Source organism: Tenrec ecaudatus, chromosome 2, assembly GCF_050624435.1.
Source record: "Tenrec ecaudatus isolate mTenEca1 chromosome 2, mTenEca1.hap1, whole genome shotgun sequence".
Taxonomy (NCBI): domain Eukaryota; kingdom Metazoa; phylum Chordata; class Mammalia; order Afrosoricida; family Tenrecidae; genus Tenrec; species Tenrec ecaudatus.
This window is the reverse complement of record NC_134531.1, coordinates 148993459-149013976: the sequence shown is the minus strand read 5'-3', so window position 1 is coordinate 149013976 and position 20518 is coordinate 148993459. Positions and strand designations below refer to the sequence as shown.

The 20518-nt window shown below is 47.7% G+C and overlaps 1 long non-coding RNA gene across 2 annotated transcripts in view; it reads right to left on the bottom strand.

Moving 5' to 3' along the window:
• The window catches only part of LOC142439414 (uncharacterized), a 182265-nt gene extending 161804 nt beyond the window's left edge, over positions 1-20461 (bottom strand). For both annotated transcript variants that reach the window (XR_012782852.1, XR_012782853.1), the window contains exon 1: positions 20285-20461. This is a non-coding gene — a long non-coding RNA (uncharacterized LOC142439414). The remainder of the gene's footprint in view (positions 1-20284) is intronic.
• Positions 20462-20518: the final 57 nt, after the last annotated feature.

The following is a 20518-nucleotide window of genomic DNA, read 5'->3' as shown; positions in this document are numbered from 1 at the left end:
TCCTTCCTTTCCTTCATCTGGGACTTGACCACCTTTGACCCTTTCTAAAGCCCCTTAGAAATAGCAGTCTCTCCCCACCCCTCACCCCCTTATTCTTTATTCTTTAAATGTCAGCTCCCAGCTTCCTCAGTGGAGTTTGAGAAAGACAGTTTCTGGGGATAGGAAGTTTAAACTGATGGGCCATTAACCGCATAACAAAGCAAAAGGAATTTTCCAGGTCACCAGCCAACAACTTAGAGTAGTGTTTAAAATTCACTTGCTGAGGGGGAGGGGAAGAGAGGCTGGTCTGGAGAGGGTGGGGAAGGATTTCTCTCAGCTGATGGGGAAGTGGGGAACGCCCTTTTGTATGGCCAGCAATCCATAAACATCATAACAGGCTGTTTGGTTTGTGTGCTGATCTTTTATCATTGCATTTGAAATGCAGAATTAGGAAAGAAAACATCTGTCTGCTGAATCCATAAATAAAAGGCCCTCCTTAGCTTCTTATTTAAGGAGTACCTAGATCTGCCAGGGCTTTAACCATGATTTACAAATATAACATAGACCTTTTTTTTTTACACACGCGCACGCACGCCTTATTCCAGCTGTGACACAGTTCATCAGGAGAGAGTCTCTTTTCCCCACCCAATGTTTGCATTTTTTATTTGTTAGCAGTCTGGAAGACAGGAGGAAAGCAACTCCAGCACTAAATTGGTAACCAGAGCTCTTCTGGTAGAAATATTCTTCTCGGGTAAAGCTTTGCTCTTGAGGGGGACATGGGCAGCAAAGTGGCTTGCTCACCTGCTGAACCTTGTCACCTCTCCAGTCACCCCTCTTCCCCAATATCCAGCTCCTGGAACCTTTCATACCCCAGCGACTGTGGGCTGCCAGAACAACAAAATCTGTCTTGGAAGGCGTACAGCGAAAACAGTCCTTAGAAACAAAGATGCCGATATTTCATTGCGCATACTCTGGACATGTCATCAGGAGGGACCAGCCCCTAGACAGGGACATCATGCTCAGTCAACCAAATGCCATCAGTCAATACTGACTCATAGCAACTCTCTATGGGATTCTAGGGCTGTAACTGTCTACCGGAGCAGAAAGCCCAGTCTTTCTCCTGAGGAGATGCTGGTGGTTTCTAACTGCCAACCTTGCGTAATTGGAGACCAACTTGTAACTTCTATACCACCAGGGCTTGTTATGCTTAGTAAAGTCAGAAAAAGAGTAAGACCCTGGGTAAAATAGACTGACACAGTGGCTGCAACAGTGGGCTCAAATATTAACAATTATGAGGAGAGCGTAAGACTTAGTAGTGCTTCATTCAGTTGTGTACAGGGTCATTAGGAACGGGAACTAGTGTGATGGATGGCATCCACCCACATCAACAACACGGACACCTACACAGGCCTTAAGATCTTCCTAGTCCTCTACCAACTGGCTTCTTGGGTATCATTGTATTCATTTTTAAGTTTTTCAAGAACCGTGACTTTAAAAGTAGCACTTTAAAAACAGCAAAATTCTTTTCAAAGGAAAGGAAAGTAGGAAAAACGTACTAAAGCAGTATGCTCCTGATTGAAGGAAATCGTGATGATACGCCCCAGGACCCAAAATCAGAGGATGAGGAAGAAGAAATCATCGTTTAAAATACCATTCCATGATTATGAAAATGTATCTGTAGTATAATACCAGGTCCAAATTTTCTGTACCTATAAAGTCCTTTTGGATCAAGCCCCTGCTTGCCTTTTCATATTGAGCTCTATGAAGTTCTTCCCTGTCCTCTACTCTCTTGACTTACTCATCAATTTTGTTGGTGCACTTCTTCCAGTAGCTTCTGTAGAAAAAATGCATGGGAGATATGAGATCATTTATGCCCCCAAATTACTTTTTCTTCTTCACATTGATTGACAGTTTTGCTAGGTATAAAACTATATGTCCCAGGCATTCTTCTTCATAGTCTGTCTCTTCTCAGCAGTCAGCCCTACTGACCTTTCTCCCTGTATAATAACTTTCGCATTGAATCGTTTTTCCTTCCACTTGCTGGTCTCCCGTCGAGCCCCCCACATCCCACAGCTGGCTTTTTCCATTGTTCCTCCTTCATTTCCTGCCACCATCACCTCTGCCCCGTCGGCCAAGGACTTTTCAGTCTCTGGGTCTTTGAATTAGAATATTTATTTTACGTGGAACAGGTATCCCAATCCCCTGCTGACACCTTCTCATTACCCACCTTAGGAAAACGCCCCTGCTCTATTTATCCTCCAATATGTAGGTGAGTTTCCTCTTGGGAGCTCCCACAACACTTGCTCCTGACCATCTTCCTACAATCACTGCCCCAAAGCACCTTTGCCTGTTTACCTGTCCACATCTTTTACTTCCGTGGGAGCATAAAGGTCAGGAACACATAGCCTACTCCATAATATTTGTAGAAAAAAGAATGAACAGTTATGGTGTTGTTGTCACCTCTTTGTTATAAGAAGTAATCCATAATGAAATCTTTGACAGACACCCTTACCAGTTGTGAATGCTTCGGATTTCTGGCTAGAGAACAGGAGTCATTTGGGGAAAGAAATGCCTCCTTGGTTCTAGGGACATCGAAAGGAGCCTGACAATGAACTACTCAACGTATATCTTCCATGAGGACAGGGTCCAGGTCCACGCTGCTCTTGGCTATGTTCTTAACAGCTAGTCCCTAGCTTTAAAAAGAGCTGTTGAGTGAAATAACTATTCCAGACAAAATATGTCTTAAGCTTGATGCCACCAAGCAAAGCAGCAGGAAAATGGCACCCAACTATCCTGGGAAAAATCAAGGGTTAGAATAAACACCCAGCTCCTCATTGCCAATCACAAACCAAAACCTCCTCTCAATTCCCTGGAATCATTGAACCCTGATACATTCCTCTTCATGCAGCCCCAAACCAAAGCTGCTCCCATAGAGCCCATTTCAAATCCCAGCCATTCATAAAAATCCCCAAACTAAGCCCCCACTGTGGAGTCAATTGATAGCTTTAACTGTTTCATAGTTTCTGAGACGGTAAATCTGTACAGGGGCCGACTGCCACATCGGTCTCCTACAGAGCAGCTGGTCGCTTTAAAGACCAAACATGCAGTCAGCAGCCCAACACCTGACCCACAGCACCACTAAGGCGTCCTACAAAAACCTCTTTCGAGGTGTCAAATTTCCTTTCACATTAAGTTACAACTCTCACGCCAGATTTTCAACCTTCAGAATGAGTCTTAAGGCTGTTTTTCCTCCTACACCTACCTGCTCACCTCTAAGAATGCTCACTCCACTTGGAGTGTATCACTGTCGGAGGCAATGGAGCGACTTGTACACACCTTTCTCTTCCCTGAAATGTTCTCCCTTTCCCTCTGCTAATCCAACCTATTCTTCCCAGCTACTTTTCCATCTTTTCCCCTCCCAGAGACCTCTGCGAACAACTCCAGGCTTTGCTGATCTCCCTAACTTTAAAAACCGAACGTAGTTATTGTCTTTGCATTACATCTAAGTTGGGATAGGTGCTTTATACCGAGCATTACACACAAGAGTGGAGTGCGGTGTTTTCACCTTGCCTATGTGCTTTTTGAGGACAGAGATTTAAGAATGCTGGTTTGGGGGCTTTGAGTTTATGTTTGTGGTGGTGGAATGTCTTAGATGGGGACAAAAAAGACAGTGTCACAAGTGAAAATATCAACATCACTGAGTTGTAAATACAAAGGTATTGTCGGTGAATATTTTCATATCTATGTTTCTGCCCCAGCAATAGAAAGAGAAGTGGAGGAGATCTAAGAATGTTTTCAAGGGCCTCTGAGAATTCTGGTAGCATTCAACAGCTGAGAGGAGAGCTACCATCAGGAACAGTCCTGCCGATTACTAACTGTATGTTCTGGGGCAAGCAATGGAAACCACCGACGGATGATTTCTTATTTGTAAAACAGGCGTGAACACAGTGTTATGACCTACAGTGGAGAGTAAATGAGACGGCATTACCATGGAGTGCTGACTAGAACTACGCTGTGGACAACAAACAAAAAGAAACACTGCCCGCGGCTATGCCAACCTCACAATTGTTACGTCTGAGTCCATTGTTGCATTTGCTGTGTCGATCCAGCTCCTTGAGGGCCTTCTGCTTTTCCATGGACTTGCCGCTTTACCAAGCCTGATGTCATTTTCTGGGGACTGGTTTCTCTGGATCACTTCTTAGCTCCCCAGTTAGTGAGACACCTGCAGCGAGTTTGGGGAGAGCTTTTTTTTTTTAACATTCACATTCTATTCTGTGACTATAATCTTCCCAGATATTCAGTATTCTGTAGCAAAATGACTGGCTATTCCCTCTTAGCCTTCGTGTGTACAGGTACTCCATTCTAGAGCGCTGTATTTTGAATCGTCTCTTTTCAATTGTCAAGCAGGGCTCATGTTCCTGGGAGAACACTGCCTTTGGGCATGGATGGTGTTCCTGCTGCTGCAGTATGCTGGCTGCACCTGTGTCTGTGTGTTCTATGGGTGTTGCTCCTTTGTCTTCAGGCGGTGGGTGTTGCTGTAGGTCCTTCCAGATTTTCTCCCGGCTTTGCAAGTCCAGGGGACTTTCAGTGCTCTTCATCAACATCATTAATTAATTCAATGACATCAGTTCTCCTTATGCACGGCTCAGCTTTCCCATGTAGACGTGGGACCTGAAACTAGCATGGCTTGGGGTCAGGAGCACCTTAGACCTCAAAGTGACATCTGTGCTCTACAGCACTTTAAAGAAGTCTTGTGCAGATTTGCCCCATGCAAAAAAAAAAAAAAAGTCAATTATTTCTACTGCTGCTTCCAAGAGTGTTAACTGTGAATCAAATACAACGAAATCTTTGATAATTTCCATCCTTTCCCCACTGATCTCGAAGGGTTTTTTTATGGGTCCAATTGCGACCATTTTGTTCTCTTTACATTCAGTTGCAATCCATACTGAAGACTGCAATCTTCGATCTTCACCAGCAAGGGCTTCAAGTCCTCCTCCCTTTCAGCAAAGTAGGCTGCTCTTACCTACCTATCTTAGACTATTCATAAGCTTGAGACAGTAAGTTCATGTTCGGTCAGGCAATTTGCACACCGCTACATGCAACTATGGGTAACACCGTGGGCTGCTAACTGCGAGGTCTGCTGTCAAATTCACCAGAGGACCCACAGGAGAAAGAGGAGGCGCGGTGCTCCGTGAAAATTGAGTCTTAGGAACCTTACAGAGCAGTTACCCACTGCCTACAGGCTTTTAGGAATGGAAATGACTCCATCGCAGAGGGTCCAAATATATAGTTAAGCACTCAAGCACGTTAGCTGTTGTTATAATAGACATTCCAATTCCTGTTTTTAGAGTTGAACTTTGGCCTTGACTTTGTTTTAGACTTTCTGTCACTCAATCAGTCTTGCAAACAGTGATTTCCTGCCAGTCCCAACTTCCGTGTCCACCCTTGACTGGTCAAAGCATATCTCTGCAAGCAGTAGCCAGGGCAAGTTTGATCATGTCAGGGCGAACCTCGGGCCCCACTGCATCCTTCTCCTGCCCTCAGCACTCCTGGATCCAGGGCTGGGCTGTTTGGGCGCCTTTGGTTGTGAATATTCTTAAATCTTCCTATTATGTTTGCTTACTTATTATCATATTATAAAAGCAATACATCCTCATTACTGTTATTTTAATACAGAAGAATAGAATATGAAGCAAGATCAAGTCTTGCTCCCCATCCCTATTAGTGCTCTTATGAAGTAACCAGGTCGGCGCCCCTTGGATGTATTTGCAGAAACCACACATAGCAGCAAGGATGGATGCTTCATACACTATACACGCACTGCCCTACACACACACACATACACACACACTGCTCTATACACACACTGTCCTACACATACACTGCCCTATACATACTGCCTTACATACACTGCCCTACACACACTGCCCTACACACACACACTGCCCTATACACACATACTGCCTTACACACATACACACTGCCCTACACACACATACTGCCCTACACACACACAAACACTGTTCTACACACACACTGCCCTACACACACACTGCCTTACACACACACACTGCCCTACACACACACACTGCCTTACACACATATACACTGCCCTACACATATACACACTTCCCTATACACATACACTGCCCAACACACACACACATACTGCTCTATACACACACTGCCCTACACATACTCCACTATACACATACTGCCTTACACACACTGCCCTACATACACTGCGTTACACACACACACTGCCCTACACACACACACACCGTATCCTACACACAAACTGCCTTACACACACATACTGCCCTATATACACACACTGTCCTACACATACACTGCCATACATACACACACTGCCTTACACACACACTACCCTACACATACACACTGTCCTACACACACACACACTGCCCTGTACACATACACTGCCCTATATCCAAACTGCCTTACACACACACACACACACACACACACACTGCCCTGTGGTTTCTTTTATGCACTTCATCTATCTTTCTGTAGTCACACTGGCTTGGTCCACCACACCCTGTTCAATGACAGCGTGGACTTGCTCGCAGAAGGGGCCACCATGCACTTAATCAGTCTACATCTACAGAGTGAGGGACATGTCTGTCTATAGCGCCTTAAGGTTCTAAGCCTTCTGGTCATCAAACAACCACACTGGGGCAGTTCCTCCAATGTTCTTCTAGCTTCAGACTTCCCCTCCCATACGTAGGGCTGCCCCTAAAGAAGGAGGGGTCCCTGGATCCCAAAAGAGGCTCGCAAAGTCACAGTTCTCCCCTGCTCTGGGACCACAGGGACAATTCCAGGTGTCTGTGGATGGGACTCCGGAGACCGGCTGGGTCCTCAGGGAGCCCTGGGGAAGCCCTCCCAAGGGAAGGAAACCGGTCGCTGGCTTGAGACAGTGCCAGCTGTTTTCGGTGGGGCCGGGCGGGATGTGAGTGCGACAACAAGGACAGGCGCTGAGATGGACTTCAGGTGGCTGCTGGGCGGAGATGAACAGAGCTTTCATCAGCCATGACTCGGCACCATTGCCCCAGCCCACATCCGTCTCCTTACACCCTTATCCTCTCTCAGGCCAAGGACAGGATGGGATGACAGGAAGTGAGATTGCTTATCCCCAGCTCAGCCTGACTCATCTGGGACCTCAATTCAGCCACTTACTGCACCCTGGGGGAAGCCCCAGGGGCCTGAGAGTCAGGCTGGGGGCGGAAAGTGTCCCTAGGTTGTGTCCAAGGTACCTGTAAATGTGACCGCCTGAAAAAAGCTCCTAAACCAGTCCCCGCTTCAGTTACCCCATCCGTGAAAGGGCAGCACCCAGAGTCCCTGGCGCGTCGATGGAAACTAGCGCTTAGCAAAGTAGTATCTCTCACGTGCTGACACAGGAGAACTCACTGGCAGCCAAGATTTCCACTCAAGAATTAGAACATCAGGTGGAAAGCAGCAACCCCATCAGTGAGGATGTGTTACCAGCAGGGCTGGAGGACATCCTGAAGGATGGGTTTGGGGCAGAAGGGGGAAAACCTCAGATGGAAGTGCTTATCACAAGGAACACAGGGGTCGGTGATTCAGTGGGTGTCAACAATCTCTGACTCTATAAAGAAACAACAATGCTGTCTAATCTTGCCAGAAAGACAAACAAGCTAGAACTGAAACACCAGACGGCGATTGACCGATTGACCGTACACTGGGAAGAGAGGAGGCCTTGTCCAATTTCGAAGAGCAACACTGGGATGCATTACACCACTGGCGGGGATCTGCTGAAAGAAGAGACAGACTACTGAGTCCGAGGACATCAGTGGGTGTGTGTGGGGTGTGTGTGTGTGTGTGTGTAATGATTGAAAAAGTGAATTAAAAATAAATAAAACCCAATCCATAAGAAGGCAAGAAAGTAGGGAGGTTGGGGGATAAAAACCAGAACAAATGACCTGAAAGGAGATAGAGATATGGTGAGTCGACATCCTCCACCCTGTGCTGGCGGCGGCCTCCGGCACCATGGAACAAAGCGCTGCCTGTGTTCTCCCCAGGCTCCAGCAGGTCAGACTGTTTCCTGATCCAGACTGTCAGAAGTTGATTACCAGGTCTTTCTTCCAAGTCCCTCTGAGTCCTGCAGCACTCCCCCCCCCCCCCACCCAGCTTGTCCCACATGGTAACAAGAACAAACACTGCTACCAGTAGATTTCAACCCACAGCAACCTTGCAGAACAGGCTAGACCTGCCCCTGCGGGTTTCCAAGGCTGTAATGTTTATGGCAGTAGAAAGCCTCATCTTTCTTTCTTCCTCCTGATGGTTTCAAACTGCTGGCCTTGCAGATAAACAGCCCAATGCATAATCACTAGGCCACCAGGGCTCCTTGTTCAACATCACAGCAACAAGAAAGCCGGACCACGCGGGGAGACTTCTGCCTGCCTTCTGAGATAGAAGTAAGTCTGACTAAGTCCGGTATCTTTAGTACTTCTGTAAATACAAGCAAGCTGAAATGTACTTCCCTGCTTGGAAAAAAAAACAAAGTGTGTCATACTGGAGAAAATACAAAATCAGTTAGTTATATACTTATTACGAGTCAAAAACAGGAGTTGGGCTAAGCCCTGGCAAACACTCGCTCCTGCTTTATTCACCCCAAGCAAAGTCTCCAGAAAGCCAGGCCAGACAAATTTGGTCATTCGGCGGGCGGGGCTGGTTGATCAAAAGCCTCTGCCAACCTAGGGCCAGCATGTAAGGAGATCACAAGGGTCAAGGCAGCCTCCCGTAATGCAGTAGGAAAACCAGGGCCCCATTATCAGCGGCGCGAGAGGGTCCTGAGTGTGGGCAGTTACCAGAACTCATTTTAGCACCTGCAATCCATTCTCCACACTGCAGCAGAATAAGCTTTTAAAAACATAAATTAGAGCCTGTCATTCCCCACCACGCACACTCACATCTCCAGCCTCAAAGTCTTTAATAGCATGCTATAATCCTTAGGGACCATGTAATTGCATATCCTCAACACAGCCTCCCAGTCTTTCTTCATCTGCTCCCGCACCCTCGAAAGGACTCGTTTTCCCCCGGGCCAGAGGCCAGCCCTTCTCAGCCCTTCATACCCACACCCACCAGGCTGTTCTCCTTGGATGTCCCCTACTCGGCACGCCCTTCTTAGGAAACCTCCCCCCAGCATCTCTTTAGGACCCTCCATACGTTGCTCCTGTCTTGAATGCTTTTCACCCTGCAAACCTACTTAATACCACTTCAGCCGTTAGCCATCAGCTCAAATGTCATTTACTAAGAGAACTTCCCAAACCCGGGCACCCTCAGGAGACACCGTCGTGGCATTGCTACCATTTCGGCCGAGCACTCGCCACGGCTGTAATTTTCTATTTCTATTGGTGTAATTTCTTGAAAATCTGTCCCGCTCGACTGGACGCTCTCTGAGAGCAACATCAGAACCGATTTTTACTCAGTGGTGAACAGCACCTCCCAATAAATATGAACTGCATGCATGCATGAGTGAGCACACCTTTCCCAAGTGAAGGCCCATTCTCCCCAGAAACACAGACTAAGCTACCTGATGGAGCTCTTCCCAATTCTACTAGACAACTTGTACCCATTCATTCGCAGATTATCAAGGGAGCTTCCTTCAAGAGCCTTTCCTGAACACAAAACTTTCCCTGGCTGATTTGTGTGACAAGAAGGTAGTGGTGGGGATGGAGGATGGGTCAGGTGTCCCAGCAAAACTGGAGGGCACTCAGGGCACCCCCTTCCCAGGTTCGGTCCACTAGGCCCAGGGCAAAGGCAGATGGCCCACGTGGTGATGGAGGCCATGACCACTAGCCCAGGAGTGACTGTACTCTGGGCATGTTAGCAAATTGGGGCTGACGGAACTGAAATTTGTTGGTTGCAAACAATTGCTAACCACAAAGGGAAGGGAAAAAAAAAACACTCTGCTTAAAATGTCCATTTAGGAAAGAAACCAAAAGCATTTCCTTTGATTAATACAATCTTCATCCTGTTCTGATTTGATTAACTTCACACATGGGTTGTAATGGCTCTATATCTTGGCGTTCTCATCCTCAAGACTGAACATTTGTAGTTCTTTAAAGAACATCAAGAAGAACAGTACCAACAGGGGCAACTACAATGCACGAAACACTGAACTCTGTGCTAGGCTATATCTTTTCTTTTTTGGGGGGGAGAGAACAACAAAATTTTATTTGGCATATGTGATAGAAGAAAAAATAGAAGTGGGAAACCGGCTGACACACCATCAAAGCTATGTCTGACCCAGTGCCTGCGCTTGACTCTTTACACATTTTCTCTCTTGGAATCTTCATGTAAACTAGCTCATGTTGATTCCCTCCTTAAAATCCTCCATTGATCTTTAGCTTTCAAGGCCCCACATGACCTAAGCCCTATTTCCGCTGTCTTATCTCAAACTGCCCTCGCTCTCTATCTGTAAGCTCCAACTTCATTGACCTTCTCTTCATCTATTCCTTAAATACACCACATCTGTTCCAATCTCCCGGCCTTTACACCCTTTCTGCCTGGAATGTTCTTCTCTCAGATCCACCCATGGCTGGCTCCTTCTGATCATTTGAGTCTTGCCTCAGTCACCGCTCCCCTGACTCCTCCACTGTGTGACCGCAGCATCTCACTGTACGGTCTTCATAGGGAGGTATCATTCTCTGCAGTGATCTTAATGTTTGTAATCATGTTTGCATGATCATCTACACACACACACACACACACACACCTACAGCATAAGCTCCTTAAGAACAAAGCCTCAGCTGTCCTATTCATTTCTCAACCTTGAGTACCCAGAACAAAGCACAGGACACAGGGGACATCCCATAAACACTTCTCAAATAAAGGAATGGGTGGAGGACCCTATGAGATTAGAACTACAATTGACTTCACTTTATAGATAAGCTGAGTGAGGATGGAACTCTTGCTTGTGTTGTTCTTTGTCAGTACACATACTACTGAGATTTGTCCCATGAATCATGTCACATGCCTACCTCACCGATAACCCCTATTCACTCAGCGCACAGGACCTGCTCCAAGAACTAGTAAGCACTGAAAAATGCACCACAGATGAATAAGCACATGTTAACCAAAAGCCATGTACAAGAATGTTCATAGAAGCAGTCTTCTTCAGAGGTTATTTCCACACATGTATTTATATATGGTGCAGATACATCCATGAATATAGTAGAGCAGACGGGGGCGGGGGGGCACAAAGTTATGAAAACTTGCAGGAATGATTCATTGGATCTGAAGGTTCAGGACTAAGTCTTAGAGGCACCTAGGTCAATTGGCGTACTACAGTCCACAAAGCCAATGTTCTGTATCCTTTGTGAGGAGACATGGATGTCTTCAAAGTGAATGAGCAGCCAGCAAAGGTGCAAATATTGGTCTGTCTCTTCTCCCATCCGGCGAAAAGAGTGAAGAAAACTGAAGACCCGTGAAAACAATTAGTCCAATGAACTAATAGGCCATTCGAACATCAGTCTAAAGAACTCTGGGACCAGAACTCTCTGGGTTCCTGGCCCCCACTAACATCTGCTCCGAAAGGGATCACAGTTAGAAAGTCTGACTCCTGACTCGAGTGGGAGAAAAAGATGGACTGGAACTCAAAATCCAAAAATTCCCAGGCTTTTACTGGTCAGACCAAGACTAGGGGAACCCCCAAGACCACAGCCATTAGTCACCATTCAGGCCCTGGACTGAATTCACTCCTATGACTTAATTCTTAGCCTTCCATGGGTCTCTAGGGGAACAGTAGTAGTACTGAGGAGGTGTGTGTTCCCTACATAACCAGCGATTTGAGATCAAAAGGGCAGCATTTACCCAAGGGCAAAGTTCAGAAGGCAGGAAGGGCCTGGCAAGGACAAAGAACGGGAAACGGGAAACAGGAGGAGGAAGAAGAAGCAATGTTACTAGGGGGACTGCAAATAATAGCACTAAACAAAATATGTATGAATTGTTGAATGGAAAACTGATTTGCTCTGGAAGGCAGTTCACAAATGAAAGAGAAAATTTAAAAGGCAGTGTTCTTACTAACCAAACACTAGAAACACGCTAACTGTCCATCAGGCGTTGAACTGATAAGTACAGTGGTGTAAACGTGTAAGGAGCCCTGGTGCTATAACGGTTATGCACTTGACTGCAAACCATGAGTTTGGTCCTTCATATCTGTTCGGTGGCCCATGAGAGATCACACCCGGGAATCTACTCCTGGGCGCTCTGAAGTCAGTTCTGCCTCGGTGACTCTCCCCCTCCTCAACACTGGTCAGGTAAGTCCTGCTCCACCGCACACCTGTCCTCATGTTGAAACCACTGTTGCAGCCACTGGGTCCGTCAATCTCTTGAGTCTTCCTCTTTTCACTGACCCATTACAACAGGCATCCTCAAACTACGGCCTGCGGGCCACATGCATCCGCCAGAGGACATTTATCCAGCCCGCCGGGTATTTTTGCCCCATTTTGTTTTTTACTTCAAAATAAGATACGTGCAGTGTACATAGGAATTTGTTCATAGTTTTTTTTTTTTTTAACTATAGTCTGGCCCTCCAATGGGTCTGAGGGAGAGTGAACTGGCCCCCTGTTGAAAAAGTTTGAGGACCCCTGCTCTACAAAATACAATGTCCCTCTCCAGAAGTTTGTCTCTCCTGAGGACAAATCTTAAGTACATGAGACAAAGTCTTGCCTACCCTTGCTTCTAAGGGGCATTCTGGCTATACTTCTTCCAAGCCAGATTTGTTCTGTTCGTTCTTTTAAAAATCCTTTATATATATATATATAAATTTAATCACTTTATTGGGGGCTCGTACAACTCTTATCATAATCCATCCACACACATTTATACATCTGTTGTCACCATCATTCTCAAAACATTTTCTTTCTACTTGAACCCTTGATATCAGCTCAATTTTTCTCCTCCTTCCCCCACCCTCCCATCCTCATGAACCCCTGATAATTTATTTAATAATAATTTATTATTTTTTTCATGTCTTATACTGACCAATGTTTCCCTTTACCCACTTTGCTGTTGTCCATCCCCCTAGAAGGGGGTTATAGATAGATCATTGTGATAGGTTCCTCCTTTCTCCCCCCACCTTGCCCTTACCCTCCTAGTATGGCTACTCTCAATATTGGTCCTGAGGGGTTTATCTGTCCTGGATTCCCTGTGTTTCCAGCTCTTATCTGTATCCATGTACATGCTCTGGTCTAGCCAGATTTGTAAGGTAGAATTGGGGTCATGATAGTGGGGGAGGGAAACATTAAAGAACTAGAGGAAAGTTATGTTTCATGGGCGCTACACTGCACCTTGACTGTCTCATCTCCTCCCCACAACCCTTCTGTAAGAGGATGTCCAATTGCCTACAAATGGACTTTGGGTCTCCACTCCATACTCCCTCTCATTTACAATGATAAGATTTTTTGTTCTGGGTCTTTAATGCCTGATACCTGATTCTATTGACACTTCATGATCACACAGGCTGGTGTGTTTCTTCCATGTGGACTTTGCTGTTTCTGAGACAGATGGCCACTAATTTAATCTTCAAGCCTTTAAGACTCCAGATGTTATATCTTTTGATAGCCGGACACCATTGGCTTTCTTCACCACATTTGCTTATGCACCCTCTTTGTCTTCAGCGATCATGTCAGGAAGGTGAGCATCATGGAATGCCAGTTTAATAGAATAAAGTGTTCTTGCATTAAGGGAGCACTTGATTAGAGGCCCAATGTCTATCTGCTACCTTAATACTAAACTATAAATATATGCACATAGATTGATTTCCCCATCATATATATACATATATATATATATACATATGTACATGCCTGCATTTAGACCTCTTTAAATGTATTTGCCTCCTTAGTTCTTTCCTCTATTTCTTTTTACTTTCCTCTTATCCACTATCATGTTCAGCCTTCATTTGGGTTTCAGTAATTCCTCTTGGTTACAATGCCCTTGAGCAAGCCTTACCAGGCCTCCTACACCCTCCTTGACATCGATTTTAGATCACTTGTTGTTCCCTTGGTATATTCTTTTTCTTCACCAATGCCTAAGTCAAATGCATCATTCTTCTGCAGTCTTCCTTATTCATTGCCTAGCTTTCACATGCATGTGAGGCACCTTAAAATACTATGGCTGGACTCAGAAGTACCTTAGTCTTCAAAGTGACATCTTTGCCTTTGAAACTTTAAAGAGGTCTTTTGCCCAATGTGCCCAATGCAATGTAGTTTGATTTCATGACTGCTTTTTCCATGGACCTTGATGGTGGATCTAAGCAAAATGAAACCCCCAACTTCATTATTTTCTCTACTTACCAGTATTTCACACATAATAAGATTACAGCTTAGAAAGCCTTATGGGGGCAGTGCTACTCTGTCACATTAGATCTCTAGCACCAACCGCACCAAGGATACCGATAATGGAGTATTTGATAGCAGCAATAAAGAAACCAACTATAACACCTGAGGGGGGGGGAGTCTTCCTATGAGATTCCCAAAACCAGAGCTTGCCAACTACATCCATAAGCTGAGTGTTGGAAGGCCACCAGGGAGTCGCTGTGAACTGTTGTAAAGGAGTCACTCTTCTTTTTATTCCCCCACCTTTCCTGCTCACTGCTCGCACACCCGGGATCCAGCTCCCACATTTGAAATGGGCAGTGGGCTTGCATTTCATGTGAATTCGAGCATAACTTGAGCCGAGCCATATACAGTGATAAAAATCTTGATTTAGTTGCCAAAGCTGATAAAATGCAAATCTGGCCTTCTGCACCCATCTATGAGGAAATCACACTTAAATTACTGAGGGCTTCCAGAATGCTGCGTTTGCATAACATAGGATGGCCAATTCTCAGAAAGTATAAACCAGGGCTTAGTGGAAGTAGGGATGGTTAGGGTGCCACCACAACAAAGCCAAAGCCTTACAAACCTCCCCATTACACACAGCAACGGGAGAAGCTACCTCCGCATGAAGAGCTGGCATCTGGCTCTGAGCAAAATCCCTTGACAGGCATGATGCCACTTGGCCCTTAAAATAACCCATCAAAGGAGGTACGATGACTATTCCCTTTTTACAGATGAGGCTTGAAAAGATGCAAAATCTCCATATGCTTAGCCCCCCCCCCCCCCGAGACGGATACAAGAGAACCATCCTGGCATACATTCAGCATTATATCAGACTATCGACACCCCAAACCCAATGCAGCTGGAAGGACGGCAATCCAGACTCATGGTGGCTCCACCAGTCACACTCACTAGGTCCACCATGTTGCACAAGCAGAGCACTGGACTGGTCATCCAAGCTACCTCAGGGTGGGTTCCAACTGCCAACCTGTACCTTGCTCCACCCAGGGGCACCGCCAGGCTAGCTGCTACTGCTGACCATCTTTAAGCATCGAGGTCATGGTTAAACGCCTTTCATCAGCTATTAAAAATAGCCACAATTGAAAATATAATTTTTGTTCTGTAAAAAAAATGCAGTACTGAAAGCAGTAACAAAGCGCCATATCGTCTTAACCATTTATGGATTTCAATTTTTTTGAAACAAGTATTTGTTTCTGACGCACCCAGATAAAAGGACCCTTGTGAATCTTCAGCCTCATCCCACGCATCATCCAAACCGCTGGATAGGTCAAATCATCATCTGTACCAAGCAAGCACTTGGCCATGTGTCAGGTGCCGTGCTAGATACTTCTATGCTTTACGCACTCAATTCTTTGCAGGAAGTACTCTTAGTTTCGTGGGGGTTGGGGGGGGTTGGGAGAGGATCGAGAGGTATCATGTTTAAGTAACCTGTCCACAAACCAAAAACCAAACTCACTGCGATCGAGTGTATTCTGGCTCAAAGGACAAAACAGAACTGCCCCCACTGGGATTCGGAGGCTGTGAGCCTGTCTAGAAGCATACTGACATCTTTCTCCTAAGCAGCCCCTGATGGGTGAAACAGGGGCGGGTCTTTCCTTTCGGCTAGCAGTCCAGTGCCTGGCCCCCAGGCCACCTGGCCTTGCAGGGGTGAAGCTCCCCCCTCAGTGGTGAGTGTCTGAACGTTCATCTTTCAAGGTTTTCAGCACCCAAAGCACAAACAGGGAAGTCGGAAAGCCTAGGAGCTGGTGCTAGAAAGGTGTACCAATTCATGAGTCTTCGATGGCTATTAATCTACCCTCCCCTCCTCAGCACAAAGTTCCCTCTCCCCCGCCCCTACCCCATCTCCAGTTGCTTCAGCACTGCTTCTTGTTCCCAAGCCTTCCCCAGCGGAGCCTGCCTGGCCCAGGCTGCATTCTGCAGGGCTGAGCTCTGAGCAGTGCAGCCTTCATGCAAAATGTACCCACATGGGTTTTATCAGTTATTTGTTTAATAGCTACTAACAATGGGCTAAGTAATCTGTTAAGGTGGGGAGGGGCTTTTCTTCCATTTTTTTTTAGTGCTGACATAAGGTTAAAAAATGTCTGTGTACAAAAACGAATGAGGATTCTAATGGATTTTATAGGGGAAAACACCCCCTTTTCTCCTCCTCACCATGACGTCACCAGACCATAAACTCCATCAAGGGGGCAGTGTCTGTCCCTTCCATCACTGTTAACACTAATACTTGAGGAGCCCTGGTGGCATAGTGTTCACAAGGTCAGCAGTTCAAAACCATCAGCTGCTCTGAGGGAGCAAGATGAGCCTTTCTATTCCCATAAGGAGTGATCCAGGAGGGCAGCTGTTTCCCACCCTCAGGGGTCACTGAATCAAAATTAACTTGAAGGTAGGAGTGTTTTGTTTTTTTGGGGGGGGGAGGCAGGCAGGGGCAGTCTGTGTCTGCCACACTCACTAAACTCAAAATATCCTGTTTTCAATTCCATTCTGACTCAGAACGATCCTATAGGGAGGGTAGAATCGCTCCCCATGGTGTCTGAGGAGGCTGTGGGTCAGTCTCTCAGGGAGCCGAAAGCCACATCTTTCTCCCTCTGAGCAGCTGCTGGGTTCAAACTGCTGACCTTGTGGTTAGCATAGGGCAGTGGTTCTCAACCTGTGGGTCGCGACCCCTTTTGGGGGTCAAATGGCCCTTTCACAGAGGTTGCCCTATTCATAACAGTAGCAAAATTACAGTTACAAGGTAGCAACAAAAATAATTGTATGATTCGGTCACCACCACATGAACTGTATTAAAGGGTCTGGGCATTAGAGGCTGAGAGCCCCTGGCATAGGGTAACCAACTTTTCCACCTGATACACCACCTGACCCAGGAAGTGCAGAGGGGTTGACGTGGAAGCCTCTGATTTCTTCTTTGAAAAGAGGGCCGATCTGACTAAAACGCAGTATTTTAAAGCAACCCAAGTACAGGCACAGTAAGTGATTCACAGCCGTCTATGCGGAAGCGGAATCGCTACCTCTTTCCCCCCTCCCACTAAGTTCCCTCCAGGCCCCAGGCAAGGAAGGTCAGGAGCTGAGCAAGGGCAAGGTGGAGAAGCACTCCACTCACCTAAGCACCTTCTGGCAGGAGTAGTCATTTGCATTGAGGTTAGGTTACCTAGCCCTGGCAGGAGCACAAGGTTATTAAGATTGCCTCGTGCTGACCCATGCGTGACACCAGGAGAAGTGGCTGGGCAGCTTTGGAATGGACAGTCAGGTTGACCAGAAGAAAAATCCAGCACAGGTTGCAACGCTTTCACAGTTCCCTTCTGTACTTTGTCTCCAACCCGGCCGCCACCCCCTGCCAAAGAGGTTTGAAACTGAAATCAGAATATCTTACTCCCTTGTTTAAAACCCTGAATACATTAACACTAGCACGGATGGTTCACCAGGTTTCCTTGCTTGCCTGACTCACAGGCCTCCCTCTGGGCCTGCTGTCAGGCACATTAGGCTCTCCCCATGCAGGGCCTCTATCTAAGAACTCCAGCTGCCTGCAAGGGTCTCCTCAACCCTCCTCTGGCTCACTCTTCTTCACTCTTCCAGCCTCAATGCACAACCACCAGCTACTTCTCAGCAATTCTCCTTGACCTCAGATGAAAGTCCAGCCCCTTTCCCCCACAATGGCCTTCATCACCCCTCCTCCCTCCCAAAGCTTATCAGAGCCTTACAGTGCAGAATCTGGCTTCCCAATAGACTGTGCGCTTCTCACAGGTAGAGGGGACCTGTGCCTCACCAAGGACTCTCCAGGGCCAAGGCAGGTACTGCACAGAGGAGAGGAATTAATGACTCTTATCATAACTGTTATACAAAACCATATTTCAATTTAGGTTCCTAGAAAGATCTCCAGCTAACGAGTCACATTCCATTTAGACACTGATGTCCTTTACCAGTGCAGGTCTGGGGGTTCATAAATCTCCCATCATCCCACCAGGATTTAGGGCAGTAAAGACCAGGAGTTGAAACCCTGTCTATCTCGTGGTTAATTCCTCCAATAAAGGGCAGAGGACCTCACCCAGAGATTTCCAGCACACAGACTCCCAGGGGGCCGTGGAGGAGGAAGTTGAGGAGGATCCCCATGATGGGTTAGAGAAAGAAGCTTGCCTTTCTGTCAGCAGTGGAGCTCTTAATCACTGCACCACCAAGGCTCCTGGGGCTAGAGGTGAGCAAAGCGTGCTTTATTCTTATTGTCTGAGCAAGGGCCATACCTGAGCACTAACTGCAGGATGACTGCCTGGGTTTCCCGTGATTGCTCAAATGGGCCCAAGAAACAAGTTTTCAGTCTGTGATAGCTAGAGGGACTTGAGGCAACATAGAAAGGGCCGGCTGGAGAGACCCAGCCTTTCCATTGACCAGGGGCAGGACCCTTCTTTGACCTCAACTCCAAAGCCTTGAGAAATGGTTGATGTTTAGCTCCAATTAGTGTCAAGGGAAGAACTGCAAAGTACCCCCATTGTCCTGGTAAACGGTTTTTCTCAAGGTCTTGGCAGAAAGGAAGTGCTGCTGTGAGCAGGAGCTAGGCTTGGGAAGGGGGTGGGTGGGGGGGGGGCGGGTAGAAGGCTTTGGATACTGCCCTGCGGTGAGCTGGGGTTCTGGTCTGGGTCTGCAAAAAGGGGATCCTGGCTCCCTGGCTCAGGAGCCCACTCCCCAAACCTAGACCAAATCTCTAGGCCTGAGTTGGAAGCCTGTGTTTAGCCGCGTCTCTGACAACAGCCAAGTGCACGCTTTCTTTCCATCTTACTGTGGCGCAGGAGGAAAAAGACGCCTTCACAATCTCCCCGTGTAGCCAGGACACCAAACAAGCCAAACCTTCCCAAGGTTTCAGGCTCTGCTCTTACACGCCCCCCCCCCCCGCATCAAAGTCCTCCCTCCCCTCTAAGAATCGGAATCGACTCGAAGGCCGTGGGAGAGTAGTGGGTTGGTTACAGGGGGCTCCGTTGAGGCTACCGCCTCCTCCGTTGCTGGGCGAAGCTGGGCCTGCAGCTAGGGCTCCCAGCCTTCCCGAAGTCATGCCTAATGGCGGGGGCTTTCTTCACAGGCCAAAGCAGCTCGGCGACACCCTCCCCTTACCTCCACCCCCCACCGCCAAATAGTACAGAAAGCTTCCCTGGGCATTTCCATTTCCTCTGCGGCTCCGGGCCCTGTTGTTATTTAATCCCTCAGCCACCCCGGCAGCATCCTCAGTGCAGCCGGCTCCACCCATCCACCTGGCCAGTTCTCGGCGGCAACTACTTCCGAGAGAGGAGGTTGGGGGGCCGCCTACAACAGCCCAGGGCCGCGGGCTGGATCCAGTGAAGGCTGGAAAACAGACGTGGGGTGGAGAGGGGGCAGCTGGCCAGGGCGGCCTCCTGGCCACTACACGCATTACACTGGCTTGGGGTGGGGGGAGTACTGCGGGACAAAGCCCAGGCCTCCTGGCCCGGTAGCCAGCCTCACCCCGGGGGGTACTGGAGCCGGAATAGGCTTCAGCCGTGTCACTGTCCACACCCAAGAAGCGGGGGAGGGGTGGCCTGAACTCCGTCCAGGGAACTAAAGCCTCCGGAAAGGAGCCAGATTCATTCAACAACCCCCGCCCCGCCCTTTTTTGATAGGGAAGATTGACATTTTCTTCATTTGGGGTAAAAGCAGCTTCAAGGCCCCTCCCCTCGTGCCCCAAGGCGCCACTGGTCCGGAGAAAGAGAAGGCCCCGGCAGGGGTCCTCCCGCGCCCCCGCCCAGGCTGCCTGAGGCGAGGGAGATCTCCAGAGAAGTCTAGGTGTGCCTTCCCCCACCCTTCCCGGAGCTCAGGACTTGGAGGCCGCAGCGCCCCCACCCCCCACCCCAGCCCACCCCACCCCCAGCGACACTGACGGTTCCTGCCCAGGCCCGCAGTGGCGTGAAGGTGGCCTTTACCTCCTTTCGCAGGCTGGGAGGGGGTACAACCCGCGCAGCTGAGCCAGCTGCAGCAGCCGCCGCCGCCCTCCATTCATTAAAAAAAAAAAGAGCGACAACAACAACCTCCACCCCTCTTTGTAAAGAAAAGACGGCCCCTTGAGGAGCGAGAGCCAGCCCCAGCAATCACGGGTTAAGTCCTTTTCCGGCCCCCCATTCATAAAAAAAGGAGCGCAGCGCATGCGCGCGCGGGGG